Below are 27,363 nucleotides of genomic sequence, written 5' to 3' on the forward strand. Positions count from 1 at the left end.
ACTAGCTGTAGTGTGTGCTGATCTCTGCTGTCTCCAGTATGGACATTATAAGCTGTGACTCTGTGCCTGCATTGATAGTAAACTAGCTGCAGTATGTGCTGATCTCTGCTACCCCCAATATGTACAGTATAAGCTGTTACTCTGGGCCTGTACTGATAGTAAACTAGCTGCAGTGTGTGCTGATCTCTGCTACCTCCAGCATGTACATTATAAGCTGTTACTCCGGGCCTGTACTGATAGTAAACTAGCTGCCGTGTGTGCTGATCTCTGCTACCCCCAGTATGTACAGTATAAGCTGTTACTCTGTGACTGTACGGATTGTAAGCTAGCTGCAGTGTGTGCTCATCTCTGCTACCTCCAATATGTACATTATAAGTTGTTACTATGTGACTGGACTGATTGTAAGCTAGCTGCAGTGTGTGCTGATCTCTGCTACCTCCAATATGTACATTATAATCTGTTACTCTGGGCCTGTACTGGTAGTAAGCTAGCTGCAGTGTGTGCTGATCTCTGCTACCTCCAGTATGTACAGTATAAGCTGTTACTCTGGGCCTGTACTGATAGTAAGCTAGCTGCAGTGTGTGCTGATCTATGCTGTCCCCAGTATGTACAGTGTAAGCTGTTACTCTGTGCCTGTACTGATAGTAAACTAGCTGCAGTGTGTGTTGATCCCTGCTACTTTCAATATGTACAGTATTAGCCTGGTACACACATACAATTTTGATTAGCCAATTTTAGCTCTGTTCATCAAATTCATTGTCTGTTGGCCCACTTACTGCATGGGGGTGGTAAAATTGGTCAGTGATTGACCAATCAAAATTGTATGTGCCTATACTGATTGTAAATGATCTAAATAAAGGACATGGGGCTCCATCCAATATTTTGATGGGCAGGCCCGTTATCTGTAGCTTACACCACTGCTAAGTTCATGTAAATGTGGCCCCACCCATGGCCACGCCCACTCACTGTACGACCACGCCCATTTGTTGCCACGGCGCGCTGTGCACGCCACATACCCCCCCCCCACTGCCTTGTGCCCACAGGTACCCCCGATCTCCAAGGACCCTAGGAACGCCCCTGGCTCAGGGTGCTCTGAGTGAGCATGGTCACAAAAGTTTGTGTGCAGGGCTAAATAATGGCCATAATATAAAAGTATGTAAACGTAGGCTGCATGCGGTAGGCACAGTATTAATAAGGCACACTTATTTGACTGTTCCTCGTGTAACAGTATCACACATGCTGCTAATGAAAGAGCTGTAGTGAAATTTAAATGGAAAAAATAAAATCCAAAAATGAATACCGTACATAATTTACGAGGCAAGCAGATATTACAAATAACAGGTAGAAGAAGATGACATGCAGATACTACTAAAGACAATCCAATAATACCAAGGAGAGGTAAATATCAATAACAAAAATCTGAGGCATGGAAAGAAAAAAATAATTTGTAAGAGTGGCAAGAAATGGGCATGGGTTGGGTCAAATAATGAGAAAAACATTCAAGAGTATGAGCCATGGTGTAGCTAGATATCAGTGGGTCCCCAGCAAAGCCTTGCATAGGGCTATCTCCCTGTGGAAAAAAGGTCACAACTACCACACAAGCAGCCATTTTAATTAATTATACATCTACTTTATATAGCACTGACATCTTCCACAACACATTGCTGAGTAGATAGTCCTCCTCTGTATATTTTTGGGATGTGTGAGGAATAAGGAATTTCCAGAGAAATCCTCCTCAGAGAGAACCTACAAACTCCATGCAGATAGTACCCTGGTTCACATCTGCGTCACTTCTGGAAATCCTAGATCACAATTGGCAAAGCGTCCTCCAAAAGACATGACTATGCAGCATGTGTTCTGATGGAACAATTATGCTGCATGCATCTAAAGATAACCTAATTATGTAACACATTCAACAATTAACAGCTATACAATTATGCTGCATGTGGCCGAAGATAACACAATTATGCAAGGTGTATGCAACAATTATGCAATTAGGCTGGATTTGTTCAGCGTGTGTCCCCCAATTACAAAATAAGTCTATGGACAACCTCAACAACATACACATTTTCAAGAAAACCTTAAGCTAGAGCAGTGATGGCTAACCTTTCAGAGGCCGAGTGCCCAAATTGCGACCTAACATAGACTTATTTATCTCCGAGTGCCAATGGGGGGGGGGCGCGCTGAAAAATGGGCGTGGCCATGATATTGTATGGGCGGAGCTAACGTAATGATGTAACAGCGAGGCATAAGAAAGCAGTGTTTCCGCCACGATGTGGTGAAACGAGGATTCGCATCATGGGTGTGCAGAAACTATGATGCTATTTATACCCGCCGTAACCCCAAAGCAGCAAATATAGCCAACTATGACCATTAAGGGCTCATTCATACTATGTGCTGCGCTGTCAGTATTGACGCAACGCACATAATGTAAGATTCATATGGTAACATGAAAGTCAATAGACTTCCATGTTACCATTAACACTACAGGTGTGAGTTCCCATGTGTTACGTTGTAACGCATCTGGGAACATTTTAACGCACAATGCATACGTTTCCCCGATGGGTACAGCTGGCGACGTCCACGTTTAGCGCACCACAACGTGCATTCAGTGCGATCACTGTGCGTTGGCAGCGCATGCATGAAATCGCATTCGTGCATACGCTCTGTAGTGTGAATGAGCCCTTAATAATAAATGCAGCAAGTTACCCCAGACACCAGAAAATAAACGCAATGTGTGCAACATTTCAGCAGAAAATCATGCAATGTGGGCCACATTTCACCAGAAAACAAACGCAGTGGGCCACATTTCACCAGAAAACAAACGCAGTGGACCACATTTCACCAGAAAACAAACGCAGTGGGCCACATTTCACCAGAAAACAAATGCAGTGGGCCACATTTCACCAGAAAACAGACGCAGTGGGCCACATTTCACCAGAAAACAAACGCAGTGGGCCACATTTCACCAGAAAACAAACGCAGTGGGCCACATTTCACCAGAAAACAAACGCAGCGGGCCACATTTCACCAGAAAACAAATGCAGCGGGCAGCATTTCACCAGAAAACAAACGCAGCTGGCAGTATTTCACCAGAAAACAAACGCAGCGGGCCACATTTCACCAGAAAACAAACGCAGCGGGCCACATTTCACCAGAAAACAAACGCAGTGGGCCACATTTCACCAGAAAACAAACGCAGCGGGCCACATTTCACCAGAAAACAAACGCAGCGGGCCACATTTCACCAGAAAACAAACACAGCAGGCCACATTTCACCAGAAAACAAACGCAGTGGGCCACATTTCACCAGAAAACAAACGCAGTGGGCAGCATTTCACCAGAAAACAAACGCAGCTGGCCACATTTCACCAGAAAACAAATGCAGCGGGCCACATTTCACCAGAAAACAAACGCAGCAGGCCACATTTCACCAGAAAACGAACGCAGCAGGGCACATTTCACCATAAAACAAACGCAGTGGGCCACATTTCACCAGAAAACAAACGCAGTGGGCCACATTTCACCAGAAAACAAACGCAGCAGGCAGCATTTCACCAGAAAACAAACGCAGTGGCCCACATTTCACCTGCAAAACAAACACAGTGGGCAGCATTTCACAGGACATAAACACATGTGACAAAACATTTTAGCAGAAAACACAGTGGGCCGCATTTCACCTGCAAAAAAAGTAATGTATGTACTCACCTGACAGAAGTCTTCTCTCTCGGCTGGGCTCTGGCGCGCATCTTCCCCGGATCTTCTGCAGTGACAGTCTCCCGCGCTGCTGCTGACAGGCAGAGTGCAGGGCTACGGGAAGATGGCGCCCGAAGCCCTGTACTGGAGAAACAAATAGTCTCCAGTACAGGGCTTCGGCAGCCATCTTGCCATAGCCCTGGTCTGCCTCCCGGGAGACTGCGGGGCTGCGGGCTATGAACTGGCGCGGCCGCGTCTAGTAGACGCTGCGGCCAGTTCATAAGCAGCGGTGGCGTGCCAGCAAATTAGGCTACGCGTGCCGGGTCTGGCACGCGTGCCATAGGTTCGCCACCGCTGAGCTAGAGGATCATCTAGTCTGCCACCTTCATTCTAGATATGTGCCATTCTGCTTTCCCAAAAATTAAGGTTGGATTTGTACGCAACACACGAATGCTGACAAGGAGAAGATGGACATATGTGAATGGATTATTAGGAAAGTATTCTGCATGTCCATTTGTTTGCTGCCATCCACTCTGAGAAGCACTCTGGCAGCACACCAGGGGCTCAATTCTCAAAAGTGTGATAACTGCAGTCACAGCAGTTATCATGCGCTCTGCCGCTTGCAGCACTTTCACACGAACAGCGTTAGTTCACGTGATAAGCGAAGGTTTACATGCAATGAAGTGCATGGTTCATGTGAAACACACACGTGATCGCGCGGAAACCTTCGCTCATCACATGAACTAACGCTGTTCGCGTGAAAAACTCTGCGAGTGGCAGAGCGCATGATAACTGCTGTGACAGCAGTTATCACGCTTTTGAGAATTGAGCCCCTTGTGTTATAATTCTGCATATGAACTCACGGCCCATACAATTCTAGGGGCCTAGCCTAGGAGTTGGTTGGCACTATGGTTAGCTTCACACTGGGGAGTTGTATTCTCTGTAAAAACAAGATTGCAACGCAATGGAGGAGAAAAGTCTTAATTGTTATGTCCGCGGTGCAATGCATACAGCAACTGTAAACGCATATACTGTTTGGCAGCACACTTTGGGCTTGATTCACTAAACCGTGATAACTCATAGCACGCACGCGCTAGCATTTTCTGCACGCATTTTCACACCCAATTGCGGGCGAAAATTCACAATTGCGTGCGAAACTGCTAGCACAGCCGCGCTATGAGTTGTCACGGTTTAGTGAATCAAGCCCATTGTGTTATGCCAACAGATTTCAACAAACTGCACCACTAACGTGCAGATGTTAATACAGCATTACGATAATAATTACATTGTGTTTGTTATGCAATTCTATTGTCCAATACAATGTGTCAGTGAAAATGTGTCTTTAAAGTTCTATTTCCTGTTGAGATTACAGAGTAATTTTACTAGAGAGAAAGTGGTGCTGACTACTTCCCTTACCCCATTACCACCCACATGAAGTAGTCAGGTAAGAGCAGGAAGTTATAAAACCTCTTTCAAGGTCAGAACAGATTATCTGATCCAGCTCCCCTCCTTTCTCTGCTAGCCAGAGTTTAACTCTTTGTGGCTAGCAGTGAATGTACAGAGCAGTTGACAAAAATCTACCAAGCTGAAGTCCTGGCCACAGAGAGTTAATCTGTAAGCAGCAGAGGTTGGAAGTGACCTATTTGGTGATGTGCTCAGAAGTGAGAGCTGTTTCGTAACGAAGGCAAATCCCTCTCTCTTTCCAGTTGTAAGCGTTTGTCACTGGGTCCTGGGTCACGCTTTGAGTCCTATGGGAGAAAAGTGCTTTACAAATGTTATTGTCGTAACTGATTTTTCCAAAGATTATTTCTCTGGATTGGCTGCATCAAACACAAAAATTGTGTGAGAAATATCAATAGTCCACTAACCATAAAAATCTAAACAGTGAGCTAGGACTTTAAGGCTGGATCCACACTTGTCTATCAGTTTTCTGCATCCGTTTTTCTGCATGAGTTGCTGACAGTGCTACATTGCTGTCATTTGGTTTTCTGCATGTAAAACACACATTCAAGTGTGAACGAGCCTATTGATTGATAATGGTTCTCAGTTTTCCTGTGCAGAAAATGCACAGAAAAAGTGTGGACAGGTCCTTAGCAAGTTGAACTAGTAACATTAGTTGGACAGATATGCATCAAAATATGACAGCAATTATCTACATTCACCTTGCCAAATTTTTCTTTTAAGTGGCTAGGATCTGCCACCCTCACCTAAGTAATATTAAATCACTGTGAAGATTGCTGAAAGGCATAGAAATTAGTGGCTGTGTGATTGTTATTTTAAGATGTTCCCGGGGGTAGAATGCATGTTTTCAGCTGTTTATTTTTATTTAAATAAATCCAGAACTGCGTTCACTAAGAGTATCATGCATGAATCTTCAGTCTGTTGAATAGGTTTTTTGTGGCTGTACTCCCGTCATGGACAAGCGCATCTGAACAGGGCTTGCACTAGTAAGGTCTGAACATTGCCCAGAAACAAAGCATTAGTGCATGGAAAAAATGTGTGTGTAAGTCAAGTGGCTTCGTTCTACTGAGCATGCATGAGCCATACTCGGGCATGCCCAGTCCAGATACGCTCATCCATGGCAGAGACTACAGCTAGAAGATGAAGAAGGTCCTGTGCTGGAATGGTAGGCTGGATAAGAGTCCTGGAAGCTTCTGGGCCATACAAAGGCTTCCAACTACAGTGGTAAGTATCAAAATGTGACTTCCCCCTCCCCATTAGTTTACTTTAGCAGGTTATATAGGTGCATTACATATCTCTTTAAATACCTTGCATTGAGCCCATCAGTCCATATTATGATGCACTGTAATACAGTAAATCAAATCTATCCTTTCACACATGCTGGTAAATTTCATCCCTCTAGAGTAGTCCTACCCCTTTCTGTTTCTTGAGCCATCCTATTAGCCCATCCTTGTGGAAGGCAGCCCAAATAATGCATCGTCAAGCTGGAAAAGTGGGAAGGGGCAAGTATGCATGGAAGACCCAAAGCTAGTGTACTTATGCCATATCAGAGTGTCTCTGGATTTTTAAGATTTAGGATTATGGACCAACCTGAAAGTTATTTGAAAAGGTTTAGAGATTATAATACTTTCTACTTCACTCACTTGGAACACCTCCCCCCCACCCCCACCCAAATTTGGAATAATCAAATAGAACTTTACAATTTAATATGATTCAGTTAATTCAAATGAAGTCCTCCTGATCTCCTGCCTCCCCCCTCCTCACTCATGTCAGACTCCTCACACAGCACAACAAGCTGCTTTTACCCAATCATGACCTCTTAACTTCGCTCACTCTCCTCTAACTTCTCCTCCTACTCTGACTGCATGCTGTAAGTGTAAACACACAGTGCAAAAATGCTGTCCCTGTAATCTCTGCACCTGATACAAGTGTTTCACCTTGCTTCATGACAGAACTGTCCATGACTTTACTGCGAAGTAGGTGGTTTCAGCACAGTGGAGCTAGTTGCTACTTGGTACCTTTGGTACCTCCGTAGAGAACAATGCAAATTTGCACTTCTGGAGCACAGAGTGCTTAGTTGGGGCACAGGTACCTGGCTATATCAGTAACACAGTAGTGGTTACTGCAGCCAGACTCACAGATCAGCAGGGGTGGGAGTTTACTTTGAGGAGATTAAGAACAGATTTCAGCTAGAATATAGCTGAGCCCCAAGGGATAGTTTTGGGAAATAAGTTACCGGGGCAGGTTAGTGTTAAGCATGGAGAGTGTGATTAGTGTTAGGAGTTAGGCATCGGAAGAAGGTTAGTGTTCGGCATGGAGAAGGAAGTTAGTGTTAGGCATAGTGATGGAGACTACTGTTAGGCATAGTGATGGAGGTTAGTGTTAGGAAGTAAGAGTGTGGAGATATTACCATTATTTTGAATATCAGTCATTTCTCACTCCAAAGATCACCTGCGGCAATACTAAATGTACCTTCTCCACAGGCAGAAATGTGTTATAATTTGTGTTGTGAACAATGACAACACTCTACATGTTACTGTCTATGCACTTCATCAGGTGTTAATTTGAAAGGCTTACAACCAAAGGATCAACATTCAAGGCAAATGAAAAGCATTTTCAGGAAGAGGTAAGCTATTTCTGTTTTCTCATGACTGGTGTACAGACGTGTTACACAACATGCTGTCCCCAATCATCTTAAGTAGAAACAGTAGCAGTGGATTAGTACTCAAAGTAAGGACAGGTGGGTGTGCCAAAGTCTATGATCTCAACACTGTGAGACCAAAATCGTGACAAAAGTAGCAAGGAAGCTGGCACCACTAGAGTAAAAATTTTCTCTTTATTGAAAATGATTAAAAGGACAACATGTCCATCAAAAGTATACAAGGACATCTCCAATTTATATGATACAATGTTTTGGTTGGTCGGGGGCGTGGCTAGTGACAGTGCTGCAGTGGACAGAGTGCATTTGCATACAGTGTGCACGGTGGCTGTGGATACAGCCAAATGCCGCTGTGACTGACTCTGACTGGCCATTTTCTTGGAGGCTAGCCTGAAATAGGCTGTCGCTGTCAAGCCTTTGATGGACATGTTTTCATTTCGTTTTAATCTTTTTCAGTGCCAGCCTCCTTGCTACGTTTATCCCAATCATCTTAATCCTATTCTATTTACTGTATTCGTTAACCAAGTCCCAAAGGATTTCTTTATCTATGTTTAAGATATGTGCATAGTCCATCAACCAGATCATTTTAATCAGAAGCGGTTATAGTGGGGCGTTTCTTAAACTCACCACTATACCTCAAAGCAGCAAAAGTAGCAAACATTTACCTATCAGGGTAAACCCAGACTTATAATTCCACACCAGATAGTTGTCCAAACCTGTGACAATCAGTTCACATTGTCCCTGTCATGTTTAATAAAGGTAACCCATTATTTGTACTCATAAGTCTGAAGGTATAGGTTACAGTTTAGTGCCACAGGCTTTCGCTCTGAGCCTTTTCTATTTCTCAAATTGCTCCCCTATTTTGAGCTTGCTGTATGGAGTGGGAGTAGAAATATGTTAATGAGGTTCAAGAATAGCGCAGTCAACCAGACGTAATTACAGCACCTGTCATGAGACGTAGAACAGGTGTACCTAAGAGTTTGAGTAACAACTTCATCATGCCACTTAGAAGTATTACGTTTTGATTTTCCATTTCTAAATGAAATACTTGAAATATCCAAGGTGACAATGAGCTACAAAATTTTAACAGTGTTAAATGCTCTCCAGAAAAAACATCAAAAAAGACATTCTCAAGCTCAGTGCAGCCTAGAACACAATGATCAATGAGTGGCTTTGCACGGCCATGTACTGCAACATACATATATACAGGTGGAGTATGGATTCTGACATCACTGCAGATGATATAACAAACTTTATTAACAGCTCCGTTGCAGCTGCTTGCAGAGACAGCCACTTCCACACAAGCCTATGCATAAAACGAGTTATGTTTCTGCTACAACGGACTGAATGAGCATTTTACCCATGTGCAGTAAAGTGTGCCATTGTAGCTGATCAACACAGTGCTCACAAATCATACACATGAGTGGATGTACGCAGCAATCAAACATCATCTGGCTTGTTAATTAACAGTGTAGTTTGGTAAAGAGGAATGAAACGGACTACAATATGAGTAAAGGGATAGGAATACAGTGGGAAACAGTACAATATCCAATATAGATATAAAGCAGTAAATACCATAATCAGCATGAGCTAGGCTGGTACTTTACCCTTAGCTTTTAAATTAGAACTCTTCAGTATTTATTTTCTATGCAGATATATTAGGAATGCCACTAATGACAGTGTGATCTCGATTAACTTTAATGGCAAAGAGTCCTTCGTAAAATCTAGCTCTTATTATTGGTAGAGAGAGAGAGGTGCAGGAGAGCCAAGAAAGGTAATAGGAGTTACCTTCTCTGAGCAGAGAAGAGTTACTGCAGTATAACATAAGCCGGGCTGTAACTCCATCCCTGCGGACGTCTTCTGGACCAGAATCAAATAATGAATAAAAAAAAAAAAATGAAAATGACAGCGGGAGTTTGAAGCAAATGAGAGGAACATATGGAGAGGAAGGATAGCAGTCCTTTGACCCGGGTGTCCCGTGTTCCTGTTTCGAGCAGGATCTGCCCACCACCTGTTGGGGGGTTAATCTATGGAGCAACATCTCCCGGATTTTTCACTCTCTCTTTGCCTCTACTGTATCCATTTCTGCCAGTCTGTCTTGCAACAACTTTGCACCATGCTCACAACAAGCTTTTAATATCCCTCTCCTGAAATGTTATCTTATGCAGTTTATTTAATATTTTATTATCCTATGTATCTACTATTTTATCTAGCCTCATCCTCATAGCAAATGCTTCTTCATTAAAGCAACTCTCGCTAACACTTACCTGCTAGCAATCTACCTTTCACTCTCTGTCCATCTCCAGCAGTGTCTTGACAGCAGCCGGTAGCAGCATTGCTTCACAGCAGTCATAGAGAGGAAGTCACTGTGTCACCTGTAGTCCTGTGCATGTTTGCATTCCCTGCTACCCATCTATGTTCCTGTTAGATCTGAAACATAAACACCCCTTCTACCTGATGCTGCTCACCTCTCTCTCTCTATCCCTCTCTCGTTCTCACTCTTTTCTGCCCCTCTCCGTCTGTCTTTTTCCCAATCTTGTTTCTATAGAAACTAGATTAGCTGGGGGAGGGGGGGTGGACTGTACCGGCCCCATGTGACTAAGATTCCAACACTGAAGAATCTCGCTTTTTTTTTCTGGATACAGGCTTTTTTTACATAACAACAATCCATTGTTACTGGTACCCAAGGAGGCTGAAAAGGCCATGGTGAGATAAAAAGGCTTTCAGGTTAATGTGATGGGGTCAAAGAAGGATGCCTAGGAAAAAAAGTTCACCGTCCGCTACATACACTTGAAGGGTGCAAGCTTGATGTGCACCAAAGTTTTAAATTAGATGTGCAATTGATCAAAGGCAGCATAAGAAATCTCTTCTGCAAACATATAAGTTCCTGCTCTATCATCTCACTGACAGTAGCATTATGAAAAGCACTGCATGATGCCTACCTCTAGCTGTTCTGCTATCTTGCATCTCTGCTTCGTCATGCCTGGTAAGGTGAGATGACACCTATGAATGCTGCTTGCTAACAGTGCCAGTAAAATTGAGCATCCTACACATATGCATTATCCCTGCTGTGATGATAAAGTAGATTATATTAGCAGATTTTTCTACTTAAGCACTTCAATTGAGTGGTTCTGAGCCTACAATAAAGACACTGGGAGGGGGGGGGGGGGGGGATAACTGATATCTTATGTAATATTTACAACATAAGGACATTTCTTATGGGCTGTAACCTGTCTTAATGAGCAACTACTTTGGTTATGCTTTGTTATTAGATGTGCAATTGCATTTGTATGAATCTTATTATTATTTATTAGCTGAGGTTATTGGAAGAAGTTTGTGTACTCGCTGTCATTTTCAGGTTGCTTTTAAAGCATGGCGCACAATTGTCCAGGCATTTTAATGTGCAATTTTAGGATTTGGGGGGTTTTAGGTGCTCTGCATTTGTGTTTTCTGCATGCTATTTTCCCCATTTGTTCATACATTTCTGGATTGTGGCAAAATGAGGATGTGGGAATGTGGGAAAAAAGCAAGGTGCGATTCCAGAACAGGCATTTCAAATAAGTGTGCTGCCTGCCTAAATGTTATTTTCATTAAAATTAACATGTAATAAGATGTATTACTTATATTCTTAAAACTTACATCACTTAAATCTCTTACATTACAAACTAATTTTTTCCATGTACAACATTGCCCCACTTCACAATTATTCCTATTAGTCTTGACATTTTTTTATTGTGGCTTGTGTTAACATGATTATTTTCACTCATACTCATGTATCTGAGGTAAAGTGAACTAGTCATAAAGAGGATTTGTTTTTATTATCAATAATGTGCACTAGAACACTTATCTCACAGTGAACCCTATCTGAGAGTGATATGGCGGCTGCCATATATATTTCCTTTTAAACAATAACAGTTCCCTGGAAGCTCTGCTCATCTATTTGGCTGCAGTAGTGGCTAAATTACACCAGAAGCAAGCATGCAGCTAATCTTGTCAGTTCTTACAATATCAGAAACACCTGATCTACTGCATGCTTGTTCAGGGTCTATGGCTGAAAGTATTAGAGGCAGACAAACAGCAGGATAGCCAGGCAACTGGTATTGCTTAAAGAGACTCCGTAACAAAAATTGCATCCTGTTTTTTATCATCCTACAAGTTCCAAATGCTATTCTAATGTGTTCTGGCTTACTGCAGCGCGTTCTAATATCACCATCTCTGTAATAAATCAACTTATCTCTCTCTTGTCAGACTTGTCAGCCTGTGTCTGGAAGGCTGCCAAGTTCTTCAGTGATGTGGTTCTGTGATGCATCTCCCGTCTCCTGGCCCCTCTCTGCCCACTGCTGTGTGTTATTTAGATTAGTGCAGCTTCTCTCTGCTCTATTATCTTTTACAAGCTGGATAAATCCTCCTCTGAGCTGGCTGGGCTTTCACATACTGAGGAATTACATACAGGCAGAGCTGACTGCACTCTGCAGGAAGAAACAGCCTGACACTTCAGTGCATGAGAGATGCAGGGGGAAAGAAACACACAAATGATCTCTTGAGATTCAAAAGGAAGGGTGTATACAGCCTGCTTGTGTATGGATGTATTTTCTATGTGTGGACATACTGTACATCAACCTACTTCCTGTTTTGGTGGCCATTTTGTTTGTTTATAAACAAACTTTTTAAAACTGTTTTTAACCACTTTTAATGCGGCGAGGAGCGGCGAAATTGTGACAGAGGGTAATAGGAGATGTCCCCTAACGCACTGGTATGTTTACTTTTGTGCGATTTTAACAATACAGATTCTCTTTAAAAGTAAACAAACTGGATCCACACGGTGCGTTCGCGCACTTGATTTCCCGCTCGATTCCCGTCGATTAGTTTATTTCCAACATGTCCGATTTGGATTTCGATGGATCGTTAGGTCGATTTGGCATACTTTGCATGCGAATCGACCCAACGATCCATCGAAATCCAAATCGGACATGTTGGAAATAAACGAATCGACGGGAATCGAGCGGGAAATCGAGTGCGCAAACGCACCGTGTGGATCGAGCATTAGTGTCACTGTTGTGGCACGAGTATGACGTATGAGTCAGAGACTGGCAACTTCTGTCATTGGCTTTGCAGACAGGAGTTCAGCTTCTTTGTTGACCTCCAAGTCTAGTTGTCTCTACAAGTAAGAGGGACAAGAATACATGCTGCTGAAGATAACTGAAAAGCATGAAAGTAAATAAGAGCATCTGTTTGCACATTAGAAACACACAGACAGATAATCATAAATTACTTTTCCTCTGCAGTCACAGCAGAGGGCAAGGAAAGCCAAGCTCCGTTTAGATTTCTAGGAACAGCAGAGCTGTACAGGAAATGTGTTCTGGTGCAGCCTTCAATAAAAACGACAAAGGAGAAAGGCAAAAGAAATCGTGATTTGCTGGAAAACAGCTGATAATATCAAAGTTGCACATATGTAGATTTTTAGCAGTCTTTTTTCAGATGAATAAATTATAAACGCATAATCACACTTTTTTTTTAAAGGGAAGCTGAAATGAAAGGATTATGGAGGCAGTCATATTTATTTAAAGTGGACATAAACCAAGAACTTCCTCTCTGCTGTAAAAGATAAGCAAAGCATAAAAACCTTTAGGGCCACTATTGCACAAATCGTAAAATGTAAAATACATGTAAACATATACAAATAAAAAGTATGTTTATTCCAAAGTAAAATAAGCCCTAAATTAATTTTCTCATATGTTGCTGACATTAACTACCAGTTTTGAACTAGTCCATCTTTTCATGGGGGATTATCAGCAAGACTTTTATTCTTTATAAAGACATTCCCTGAAAATGAATTATGTTGGCCAGCCTCCCTGCTCGTTGTACACCTTTTTTGGCTGTTGGACAGAGCAACTGCCATTCGCTAAGTGCTTTAACAACTAAACAAAACCATGAGAATCCCCCATGAGGAGATGGCCTAGTCCAAAATCTGTCAGTTCTGTCAGATTTCTACTACCTACTATAAGTGATAGCAACATAGGAGAAAATTAATTTGTGGCTCATTTTATTCTGGAAGAAATATACTTCTTATTTTGTATATGTTTACGATTTTCGCGATAGTGGTCCTTTCAAGAAAAATGTGTCTTTGTTACAGCTTGTAGAACTCCTGCAATACATTTGCAGTGTCTACTTCCTGGTTTAAAATAGGAGCACAGAAAGAGTTAACCTCCTGCATTAGCATATTAGCACATAACTCGGCACAGATCAAACAAAGCTGACAGCTCAAATTACACTGGCTCATTACTTGCAGATAAGGGAGAATTAGACAGGCTGCTCTCTACACTTAAACCGGGTGGATTTCTCTGTGTTTTACTTGTCTCTTTTCCAAGAGTTTATGTCCACTTTAATTGTAAATACCACCAGTTGCCTGGCTGTCCTGCTGGAGTACATATTAACTTGGCGCCGATCAGTTCAGCGCGGGGAGCCCTCTGAGTTGTCGCAACTCAGAGGGAGATGTAATTAATGTAATTCGGGGTCTGGTTTTCATTGTCAGGAATGTTTGGTCCATTTCTGAAGTTCAGTAACCATATATGGTACTGTGGTGACTGAGGTTCTCCATCATTTTATGAAGTGGACTAAAATATAGTCTACTAAAAACACTGTAAAGTACTATTTTTTCAGAACAAGGCAATTACTAATGTAATTGTTCAGTCACAGTAATACAACTACTAATAACCACACTCTCCTGGTATGTGACTAGCAGTAAGAGGTGGGGCAAATGTCCAACTTCTAGGCACACTGTGAACCCAGAGTCAGCAAATCCTGACAGTTATGCCTTAAAGGGAACCTGAAGTGAGTAAAATTATCTAAAATAAATACATGCTGTAGCTGCAAATGAATATTACATCCTTACCTCCCTGTCAGTTCTTCTCAGAAGCTCACTATTTTCTTTTTACAGTGATCCCTTCCAGCTCTGACAATATTTTGTCAGAATGGAAATATACCAGTTGCTGTCCGTTATATATCAGCTGCTGTCAGTTACAACTAAATGTGCAAGGTAATGTCCATGTTTCCCTATGGCTCATGTGGGCGATATTACAGTTTAACAGTGTGCTCACCAGGAAGCTGTTATGGGTTAATGGCCATTTTCAAAATGGAGGACAGAGAATTCCATCGATCACGGTGGACAAACAACACAGGAGAGGAGAAAGAGATTGATGAGTAGACTACACAAGAGGTAAGTACGAGACGTGTATCTTTATTTTGACTATTCATTTTCAGTTCAGGTTCTCTTCAAGTTTTCTAAGGCCTATGGGTAGGCTTAAGTATTAGGACCGGTTCACACTAGGTTAGCTTCCCAGATCAGATGGCAGTAGACCAACAGACACGCAAACCAGGCCCCATGCTTTACTATGGGAAAGCATGAACCCACGCTCAGTGTGGTTTTGATGCTGTTAAGCTGTATGCTCCTTTTTCATTGGCCTGATGAAGCGGGATTGAGCCCGTGAAACGCGTTGCCTATTTTTACTGTGGAGTATAAATAAATTGTTGTTTGACTGTTGATGCCACAGTCCTTCCTTTGTTTGCTTTGTCCGCATGGATGGGATAGGCCCACCACTGCCCCATCGGTTTTAAGCTCGTTTAAGTGACTTTTATTCTATTGGCGCCTCTGGAAAGCTTCTACATATGAACCCACTTACACATATTTGCCCCCACCACATCTTAGTTTGGCCCTGGCAGTTCTGCAATTCACAAAACTATTCTGCATGGCCTTTTCAAAATATAGATGCAGTGCCATAGAAAGGCATACTTAAGCTCCAGAGAGCAGCTAATGGGACGGATACTGCCACAGTGCACAATTTATCCATGCTATACAGGTACGCTGCCATTTCAGGGAAGTGTCAACCAGGTGTAGGTTATTTTTGTACATCCCGGTTTGAATTTACTAAAACAGTGAGCACAGTCAGGGGAATCAGTTAATTCACAGACAGTCAGTCGTGCCACCCACTGCAAAAGAAACTTTAGTCTTCTTGCCGACATGCCTCTGCACCAATCATAATCCATAACTGCAACCAAACCTGGACTATGTGAACTGAGCATACCATGATAACATAATTGAATATATCTTGCTTGAAAACTTCAAGTTAAAACAGTTACCGGTACTTTTTCCAGAAATATAAATGGCTTAAGTAACATGTTCATTTTTACTACTACATCAGAAGATGAGTTTGGTCTCATGTGATATCTCCTATTCTAATCCTTTGATGTGATTGGTTGTTTCATCTAGCAGCAGGGAAGCTGCAATCACTGTCTACTTTATCTTTAGCCTGATTTCTACTGCCTGGATAGTGACAGGTTTGGTCAATAATATCCTGGTTTCTCTTACCATATATATTCGCATATAAGCTGACCCGTGTATAAGCCGAGGCACCCACTCTTCCCTCAGAAACCAGGAAAAAGCGATTTACTTGTGTATAAGCCCCCACCCCAGTATAGCCCACTCCACAGTAGCCAGATGTGCCCTCAGTACAAGTCAGCACCTCTCCCCACAGCCAGGTGTGCCACTAGGATGATAGTTGCGACTCAAGATGCCACTAGATGGGGTTGTAGATATGAGACAGCGAATGCCACACAGGAAGAATCCCTGATCACTGCACCTCTGACACATTGCTTGCACACTCTGCTCCACAAGCCAGGGGACACAGGTAGTCTTGAACAGCACACTCTGCACACCATGTTGCAGGGGATGGACGCACGGACACTGCAGGGAGCCAGCTGGCAAGAGCAGGATTACTAGTGCATGATCCTTATGACCCAGTAACAAAACCTGCTCCACCATCCATTCTGCTCAACTGACTCGCATGTAAGCCGAGGGGGTAACTTTTCAGCACATTTTTGTGCTGAAAAATTTGGCTTTTACGTGAGTATATACAGTATTTTTCTTATTGCTTGTGGCTTTTAAGTGGCAGTCCAGGCAGTATTTTCCATGTAGGCAGTAGAAAGTTTCTAGTAGGGAGATCTGTCTGCAAAAGTTCCCACCCATAAAGTCTGTAGTAGTGCCTGCCTATAAAGCCACAGTATTGCTGCCTGAAATTTGGATTCTTCATTTACATTATGGAGAATCTATCAGAGCAGCATGACGCCATTATCTATAATGTCTTCCGCGGTGGGTTGGAACCAGAGATATCTAGCCACAGCATTTACCTACAGATGTAAGATGCCTGCATGCCATATTCAACAACAACTCAAAACAGAAGTATCAGTTTGGGTGGCATTGGCTTTGAAACAGTTGAATTTATGAAAATGGCACACCAAGGGGAAAAAATGCAATATCCATGGTACTTGAAGGTCTGTTAATAGAACATATCTTTTTTATGTGATGACTGATGCACTTTAAAATAAGCATAGCTCAGGGATTGGCTTCCATCCACACCATTGCTGTACATCATGGCAGCAGCTGAAACTAGGCTTCTGTCTTCTCATATTTGCTGCCCAGTTTGTAGATCTACTCAGTTACTTACCTCATCACATGTAAAAGCAAGCTTCACGTTTCATTAAACACAAGCTAAACACTGCTAATCATAAACTGACTGCACAGACTGCTGCCAATATATATATTCCATAAATGTTTATTTTTCTCTTAAATAAGTTGCATTCTGCTCAGCTGCCGCTGTAATGCACTTATGTGATCTAGTTAAATCTAAAAATCAAAGATTTAAATATACAGGTGCACCAAAATATTTTAAATCATTCACTAGATGATATTTTAAAGATGTTTTTCTAGTGTCTGTCTAAGCAGAATCAAAGGCTCGATGCTACTGAAGATGAACAACCACGAAGTTTACGTGGGCTGCAATGTTCTAAAACAAGTCCTCATAGCAGAATAATATTTCTTAGTCATAATGTAATCCTATTTCTACAGTCCATGGAAACCAGACTCTTTATTTTCACAGGGCAATATGGAATTTAATTGTCACTACAGAATCATTTATTTTTATCATAACATTCTTTTTAACCACTTCAAATCTAGGTTTTTTTTCCTCCTTATGGATTACAGCATAGTCTCAAAAGAGAGAATGGTTATAGGAGGTAGCTAAAAAGTACCATATCTTTAGCCCCCATGTGTTGTTCTCCAGTGTGGTGCCAAGGGCAACATTGCAATGACAAGTCTCTTTTACATATTGAATGTTTAGCATTTAGTGTATTGGCTGCATCAGCTGGTCACTTCCCCTATTGGTCAACCAGAACCCGAAGTGGACGGACTTCAGGCCCTGGCCATAACATCTCCAAGAGCCAGTCCGCCTACGGATCTATTTTCTGATCAGTGACTGAAGCAATATATATATACACACACACACACACACACACAATATGTCAAAGACTGATAAAACACTCCTGCATATAAACCCTTAAAGGGATACTGTAGGGGGGTCAGGGGAAAATGAGATGAAGTTACCCGGGGCTTCTAATGGTCCCCCACAGACATCCTGTGCCCGCACAGCCACTCCCCAATGCTCCGGCCCCGCCTCCGGTTCACTTCTGGAATTTCAGACTTTAAAGTCTGAAAACCACTGCGCCTGCGTTGCCGTGTCCTCACTCCTGCTGATGGCACCAGGGACGCACGGCGCAGGCCCAGTATGGTCTGTGCCTGCGCCATGCGCTCCTGGTGACATCAGGGGAAGGGAGGACACGGCAACGCAGGCGCAGTGGTTTTCAGACTTTAAAGTCTGAAATTACAGAAGTGAACCGGAGGCGGGGCCGGAGCATCGGTGAGTGGCTGCACGGGCACAGGATGTCTGCGGTGGACCATTAGAAGCCCCAGGTAACTTCATCTCATTTTCCCCCCGACCCCCCTACAGTATCCCTTTAAGGCAGTGGTTAGCCAGGCGTAAGTGTTCTCAGTATAGGTAGCCAGGTGTAGGTGCCCTCAGTACAGGTAGACAGGAGTAGGAATGTGCCCTCAGTACAGGGAGCCAGGAGTAGGTGCTTTCAGTATAGGTAACCAGGATTAGGTGCCCTCAGGATAGATAGCTAAGAGTATGTGCCCTCAGGATAGACAGCAAAGTGTAGGTGCCCTCAGGCTAGATAGTGAAGAGTAGGTGTCCTCAGGATAGCTTTCTAGGCGTAGGTGCCCTCAGGACAGATTGCTAGGAGTAGGTGCCCTCAGGATAGGTAGCGAGGTGTAAGTGGCCGCAGGATAGCTAGGGGTAGGTGCCCCCAGTAGCATGTGCTGGCGGCTAATTCACCAGTTCCATGTTGCCCCACTCTGTCTCTCTGCTCCATTCTGCCTTTCTAGCCGATGATAGAGCGGGGCTACAGAAAAATGGCCGCCGATGTCCGCATTTGTGGACATCGGTGGCCATTTTCTTGTAGCCCTGCTCTAACTACAGACCAGGCAGAGCAGAGTAGCGGGGAGGAAGACGGAGCGGTACACAGGAACGCGGCAACACATACCCCAGTCTGCCACAACACATACATGTGTCTCAGCACAGGTGTTAGGAAACACTGCCTTAAGGCATAACACACAACTACTCTTTTCTCCAACACTACCACTGTTACACTACACTACACCAACACTACCACTAGCTACAAACACAGACTTTTGAAAAGCCACTGATTTGTACAACTGTCAGTAATTACTTTTTTTTTGTTAGAATGTGGCTGCCCAGGTGTCTGTAACAGAAATAATTTATTTTATCGTCTCTCTTTCCTTATTTTCCAGTGAAAGCTGGTCATCTTTACTTATTACACATGTACTGTGGCTTTCTGTACTAGTAAAACTGCTGACTGGAAATACATGCAGCATTTTCCTCTATACCCAGCAGGCTGCCTGAGGGGTCCTATTCACTCTATGAAGGAGATACACATTTGTCAGCATTCCTAATGACATAAGCGTCACTACTTAATCCTGTGTCTTCCAGAGACACTAATGTCACACAGCACTTCAGTCTATTTTAAATAACACAGTGGCAAGAGTCAGAAACTGGAAATCCTAATACAATAAAACTTAAAAGGGAAACCTAAAGAGTACTGTATAATAAAATAAGTCTTATAGCAAAAATAAACAAAATCAATGTATGAGATAACAATATGTGTAGCAGAAATATATATATATATATATATATATATATATATATATATATATATATATATATATATATATATATATATATAAATATATATATATATACATACATACACACTACCTTGCAATTTTATAATCCTATTTTCAGTTAACCACTTTTTTCATGATAAAGTATATCTACGGCCTCTGTGACTTAATCTAAGCCACGAGGACGTAGATATACAGCTGTGCACGGTCGGGGGCGCCCGACACTTCCAGCTGCTTTACTACTTGAGAGGAAACATGTTCCCTTATAGCCAATTAAAGACCCTCCCATGGACGAACAATCTCTGCAGTATCCATCTGCAGTGATCCTTCATCTCTCCCGCTTGGTGGCCAGATTGCTAGTCAAAAGGAGCAGCAAGCACCTGCTCTCAGCTTGCCTCATTCCTGCGATCATCCTGCACCCGGAGCCTCCATTCTCTGCTCTGTGCTCAGCCTCGCGATGCCAAAAATTCAGGTCCCGGCTTGATGATCATCATGCCGGAACCCGGATGTTCGGCATCACAGGGCTGAGAGCAGAGAGGTAAATGAAGGCTCCGGCTGCAGCATAATCGCAGGAACCAGTTATGGTGAGATATTCTTCTTACTGCAGCCCCCCCCCCCTTTTTTTTTTTTTTTTGTAGAGATCTGGGCATGGAGGGGGCGGCTTGGTAAGGTGGTAGGGGGCACATCTGACTATCCATACTAAGGGGTGAAGGGATATCTGGGGGGGGGTGAAACATCACTTGGGGAAATCAACTCAACTGGGGGATCGTAACAATGGGGGCACATCTTATACCTAATCTGGCTATAATTGGGTTGGTGGGGGGGGGGCGGGAGCCCTAATCCTGGGGACACATCTAGCTATAATGAGGACCACTAATCCTGGGGGGGACATGTGTATCTATACTGGGGGTGGAAAATACAGCGGACACATCTGGGGGGGGGGGGGCTGATATTGGGGCCACATCTGGCTATCTATACTGGGGGGGGGGGGGCTAATACTGTTGGCATGGTTTTCATCTATTGTAGCACATTTATTTATGAACTGGAATTGGTCAAAACTGAGAAATAATCATTTTATTCCTCTTAGTCCAACATATTTCTTGGGACAAAATACCCCCCAACGAAAGTTTAGTTTGTCTTAATAAAAATTATATATAGATCATTTAGGTGTCGTGAGTAGGGATAAAGTTAATAAAGTTAAAGGTGCTGAATTTTAACTCTGAAGTCTGCTCAGCAGCCAATTCATTGTAAAGTACAATTTTGTTCATTCAGATGGCAGCAAAAACAAATAATGAAAATTTACCGTAAGCTCTCCTTTTTTCAACAGTGTTTACTCACCAAGATAACATGACAGATTTATAAACAATCTTTCAACATGATTGGTGATCAATGGTCATAGGGCTAGGTCACAGTGCTCAGCTAAATTGCATAATAATTTTGCATGCCAACTCACTGCCCAAGCAATTCTATGGGGCTGTTCACAGTACTGCGTTGTAATGGATCTGTGATTCTAACTCGCTGCATACAGGCTTTGGGCCTTTGTCCAGTCTCCATTGCAGTTCACACACATTTTAACGTGTGCATTATGTAACTGACCACTGTGAATCCAGCCTGACAGACAGTCATAAACATGTCTGGCACTACCAACAAAAATTACAATTTGCAAAAAATGTACATAATGGTTTTCTTTTCTTTTTTTAAATCGGACATCTCTTTGGTGTTTGTTGGATCACACAAACCACTTAAAGTTTTCTATTTCATAAAATCATATCTAATAGTGGCCATTAAAAAAATGTGTGTGTAACCAGTGTCTTGTTATGGATACATTCAAGAACAAAGTATTTTAAAGTAGAATTCCATGCAAACTGCATTTGACCAAAGTCCAATCCTTGCAAAAGCTAGTTCCTGTGCCCTAGACCACCTTCTTATCCTAGAAGCCACCGCTGTCACTATAGATACTAACAATATGTATGCCTTAAGTATCCACATCCTCCCCTATGGGTGTTTCTTCATGCAAAGCAAAGACTACAGCCATATCTCTGGTAAGATTTGATACTTACCCAGGGCTTCCTACAGCCCCATAAACACGTGAGTCCCAGGGCTGTGGAGTGAGTACAAAAATCCACCGACTCCTCAGTTTAGGATTCCACTGACTCCGACTCCTCGACTCCGATTTCTCTAATTTGCATATTACAATCTTATTGATTGAAAGTATGTAACATGAAATTCATCTTTTAACTGCCAACACTTAGGAATTTTAAAATACAACTGAAGTGAGAAGGATATGTAGACCGCCATATTTATTCCCTTTAGTCATAGACTAAAATTAGTCCTTGGTTAGAGTACTTGAAAAAAGTACAGCCCGGTACAAAGATATCAGGCCCTAGGCAATGTAACTGTGGGTACATGTAAGAGTGATGTGCAGGCACTCTGCAGGGGAATGAGGAGATTCTTCCTCTATTACACATTCTTCATGCACAATCTGAACCAGGTTTATGGGTGAAAGACAACACCTTTGTGTTCAATGTGCACAACATTCTTAGTGGATTCCCTGCAGCTCTGTGGGAAGTGCATATGTAGAGTATAGTACTACTGTGTAACAAAGTAAACCTGATACAGATGGAATAAAAGTTTTATACATACCTGGGGCTTCCTCCAGCCCCTTTAGGCTAATCAGTCCCTCGCTGTCCTCCTCCGCCACCCGGATCTTCTGCTATGAGTCCCGGTACTTGAGCCAGTCTGGCGTAGTGTGCATGCACACAGTTCGCCGCCGGGAGCGCACTACATCTGTACAGCACTATTGCGCAGGTACAGAATGCTCCTGGCTGTAGAAGCGGCACGTGGCCGGACCGCGCTGACTGGCTGAATTACCGGTAGAGTTGGGCCGAACCTCCGATTTTAGGTTCGCGAACTTTCGCGGAAGTTTCGGTTCGCGTTAAAGTTCGCAAACCGCAATAGACTTCAATGGGGATGCGAACTTTGAATAAAAAAATTTATGCTGGCCACAAAAGTGATGGAAAAGATGTTTCAAGGGGTCTAACACCTGGAGGGGGGCATGGCGGAGTGGGATACACGCCAAAAGTCCCCGGGAAAAATCTGGATTTGACGCAAAGCAGCGTTTTAAGGGCAGAAATCATATTGAATGCTAAATGACAGGCCTAAAGTGCTTTAAAGAGAACCCGAGGTGTGTTTAAAGAATGTTATCTGCATACAGAGGCTGGATCTGCCTATACAGCCCAGCCTCTGTTGCTATTCCAAACCCCCCTAAGGCCCCCCTGCACTCTGCAATCCCTCATAAATCACAGCCATGCTGTGAGGCTGTGTTTACATCTGTAGTGTCAGTCTCAGCTGCTCCCCCGCCTCCTGCATAGCTCCAGGCCCTGCCCCTGTCCCTTCCCTCCAATCAGTAGGGAGGGAAGGGATGCAGGCGGGGACTGGAGTTCTGCAGGAGGCGGGGAGAGCAGCAGACTGACACTATAGAGATAAACACAGCCAGCTCTGACAAGCTGTTTGTCAGCAGCATGGCTGTGATTTATGAGGGATTGCAGAGTGCAGGGGGACCTTAGGGGGGTTTGGGATAGCAACAGAGGCTGGGCTGTATAGGCAGATCCAGCCTCTGTATGCAGATAACATTCTTCAAACCCACCTCGGGTTCTCTTTAAAACATCTTGCATGTGTATACATCAATCAGGTAGTGTAATTAAGGTACTGCTTCACACTGACACACCAAACTGTTCACTGAACAGAACAGGTATACAGTGGCGGGTTCACTGAACAGAACAGGTATACAGTGGCGGGTTCACTGAACAGAACAGGTATGCAGTGGCGGGTTCACTGAACAGAACAGGTATACAGTGGCGGGTTCACTGAACAGAACAGGTATGCAGTGGCGGGTTCACTGAACAGAACAGGTATACAGTGGCGGGTTCACTGAACAGAACAGGTATGCAGTGGCGGGTTCACTGAACAGAACAGGTATACAGTGGCGGGTTCACTGAACAGAACAGGTATGCAGTGGCGGGTTCACTGAACAGTACAGGTATGCAGTGGCAGGTTCACTGAACAGGTATGCAGTGGTGGGTTCACAGTACAGGTATGCAGTGGTGGGTTCACAGAACAGGTATGCAGTGGTGGGTTCACAGAACAGGTATGCAGTGGTGGGTTCACAGAACAGGTATGCAGTGGTGGGTTCACAGAACAGGTATGCAGTGGTGGGTTCACAGAACAGGTATGCAGTGGTGGGTTCACAGAACAGGTATGCAGTGGTGGGTTCACAGAACAGGTATGCAGTGGTGGGTTCACAGAACAGGTATGCAGTGGTGGGTTCACAGTACAGGTATGCAGTGGTGGGTTCACAGAACAGGTATGCAGCCAGGGACAAGCTAAGCCTAACTAATCTTTCCCTATGAGAGAGAGTGTGCAGCAGCTCGCCCTACTCTCACTAATGCAGGCACACGAGTGACCGTAATGGTCGCCGCTGCCTGCCTTTTAGTAGGGGGGGGGGGGAGTGGCTCCAGGGGCTAGTGTAGCCTAATTGGCTACACTGGGCCTGCTGACTGTGATGTAGAGGGTCAAAGTTGACCCTCATGGTGCATTATGGGGCGAACCGAACTTCCGCAAAAGTTCGCCGCGGGACGCGAACGCGAACCACGGAAGTTCGCATGGAACCGTTCGCAGGCGAACCGTTCGGCCCAACTCTAGTTACCGGGACTCATAGCAGAAGATCCAGGTGGCGGAGGACAGCGAGGGACTGATTGGCCTGAAGGGGGCTGGAAGAAGCCCAAGGTATGTATAAAACTTTATTTTCATCCGTCTCAGGTACCCTTTAATTCGTAGTCACCAAACCAAATTTTAACAACATATTAAATGATTTGATTTCATGAGCAAAGAGAGTGCATACATTTGCATAAATCAGCATCAACGCAGAATGATTTCCATCTTATTGACCATCTCTATTAGTGACTCGGCTACACATCAGGCTTTATTCTTACAGCATAGAGGTTATTTAGTGTATATATAAGAGATTCCTGTGTAGACATCATATATACTGTACAGTCACAATCAGATATGTATATCGGACTTTAAAAATACGGGGACTGCTTTATTGAAGCAGCACAAGTAACTATTTTTTGATTGGTTTATTTCATTTTTGTGGAATAAGCACAGCTATTACTGTATATATAAATTATTTATGATGACTATTATCCGAGAAATAGAACATTTTATCATATTTTCTATTTTAATTACAGATTAAATTCATTAGGAATCTGAGTATTTTTTCCCGACTCCAGGCACTCAAAATTGCGCCGTCTCAGACTCCACAGCCCTGGCGAGTCCCTCGCCGTCCTCCTACGGTCTGCCATTCAGCCACGATCAGCCCCGGTAACTTGCTCAGTCACATCAATTTGTGTCTACTGCGCATGCGCAGTAGGTCCGCACATGCGCAGAAGACCAAGAATGATCCTGACTGAGCCAGTTACTGAGGCTAATCGCAGCTGAACGGCAGCACGCGGGAGGACAGCAAGGGACTCGCACGTGTTTATGGGGCTGGAGGAAGCCCCGGGTAAGTATCAAGTCATTAGGTCTTTTCATCTCTGAGTCTCTTTAAGAAGACCCCGCTGCTTGAATGACAACTAACCTACTTTAACAACTAACCTACTTTATGTATTCTCTTTAAAGCTGAATACTCACCTGACAGAGGTAGATGGATCAAGCGACATCCCCCTCAAGACGAGCATTTAACGATCCATCTTCCAACCAGCATTGTATGCTCAACAATACACGATAGGTGAGAACAGGAAGTCAAGTGATCGCGCTATTTTGTGTGGAGTTGTAGGAAATCTTAAAGATCTGACCCGCCATGGCGGTCATTATCGCCGTGCGACATTCACTTGATAATGAATCTGTACCAATGTCGCGAGATTGCAGAAACGATCGCCGGTCATCTGAAAAATCATCTGGAAAATCGCATCAAGGGCACGAGCCTTAAAGAGACTCCGTAACAAAAATTGCATTCAGTTTTTTATCATCCTACAAGTTCCAAAAGCTATTCTAATGTGTTCTGGCTTACTGCAGCACTTTGTACTATCACAGTCTCTGTAATAAATCAATGTATCTTTCCCTTGTCAGACTTGTCAGCCTGTGTCTGGAAGGCTGCCAAGTTCTTCAGTGTTGTGGTTCTGCTATGCACTCCCCCCTCAGGGGGGAAAGAAACACACAAATGATCTCTTGAGATTCAAAAGGAATGCTGTATACAGCCTGCTTGTGTATGGATGTATTTTCTATGTGTGGACATACTGTACATCAACCTACTTCCTGTTTTGGTGGCCATTTTGTTTGTTTATAAACAAACTTTTTAAAACTGTTTTTAACCACTTTTAATGCGGCAGGGAGCGGCGAAATTGTGACAGAGGGTAATAGGAGATGTCCCCTAACGCACTGGTATGTTTACTTTTGTGCGATTTTAACAATACAGATTCTCTTTAAGATTGGTCAGCAATCATCTTTTGTATCTATGAACATGAGACATGCAAAATAGTAGATCTGTTTTATTGGTTTCTAAAAAAGCTACTCTGGAAGGCAATTGCCTTGTAACCAAACTGGCCTTGCAAGCAAATGCAGATGTAAATGGCTCGCCAAAGGAATGACACTACAGAAATGTAAATCAATATCCTAAAGCAAGCAGATATATTTTTCAATCACAGTAATTGCATGAATTGTGCACATTTTCTGTCTGATTGTTTTTCTTTATTTTCATTTGTGAATGTCGATACAATATATATGTTATATATGTACATTGCATAACCAAACCACTATTATTGTATACCTTTTACTAAGCATACAAATTGAGGTCATTGATGGCTGCACACTGAAGCTGAAAGGATTCTTTTCTCAGTGGTGGTTCTATGGCAGCACAGAGCAGCAAATGCACTATTTGTACTTGAGCACAATGCTGATAACAGCAACTACTCTGTTGTAAAGAGCCTTCAGTCAGGAAAAACTGGAATCATCTCCTCCAGGACTTGTTCACGCCAGTGTGCTACTGCATACATGAAAACTGTATTCCATACTACAAATCAATGTTACTGGTTTCATTCCTGTCAAGAGATCCATTCACACATGTACACCAAGCATGATTTTCTCAATTACATAATGCATGCACTTTTTTTATGGGATTTGACTCGGTGACCAGTAATAGCAAATGAGTAACTAAACTGAACAGAGGTTTGGTTGTTTTCATATTCTGAAATGTACCTGCAGTTATAGGTAAATTAAACCTGGACTTTGGAAGCCTTTATTTGAAATAAAAGCTATTTGTATATTCTCCTCTGAGCTAGGATTGTATACAAATGTTTACAATGTCTCTGCAATGTTCCATTTCTCATGTATATTCAATTTCTGTCTTGTCCATATCCCCTTAATTGGCACTGTGCTGCTGCTCCCCTCCTTCCTGTGT

The 27,363-nt window shown here is 43.1% G+C and overlaps 1 protein-coding gene across 7 annotated transcripts in view; it reads right to left on the reverse strand.

Annotated features, from left to right (window-relative positions):
- Positions 1 to 27,363, reverse strand: part of LOC137524482 (ankyrin repeat and fibronectin type-III domain-containing protein 1-like) — a 747,681-nt gene that overhangs the window by 203,305 nt on the left and 517,013 nt on the right. The window contains exon 1 of one of the 7 annotated variants that reach the window (XM_068244410.1): positions 10,084 to 10,300. The exons of the other annotated variants lie outside the window; for them this stretch is intronic. The gene's annotated coding sequence lies outside the window, so the exon portion shown is untranslated. Of the gene's footprint in view, positions 1 to 10,083; positions 10,301 to 27,363 lie in introns of those variants that run through there. 7 annotated transcript variants of the gene reach the window in all.

The sequence above is a fragment of the Hyperolius riggenbachi genome, chromosome 7, assembly GCF_040937935.1.
Source record: "Hyperolius riggenbachi isolate aHypRig1 chromosome 7, aHypRig1.pri, whole genome shotgun sequence".
NCBI classification, from domain to species: Eukaryota; Metazoa; Chordata; class Amphibia; order Anura; family Hyperoliidae; genus Hyperolius; species Hyperolius riggenbachi.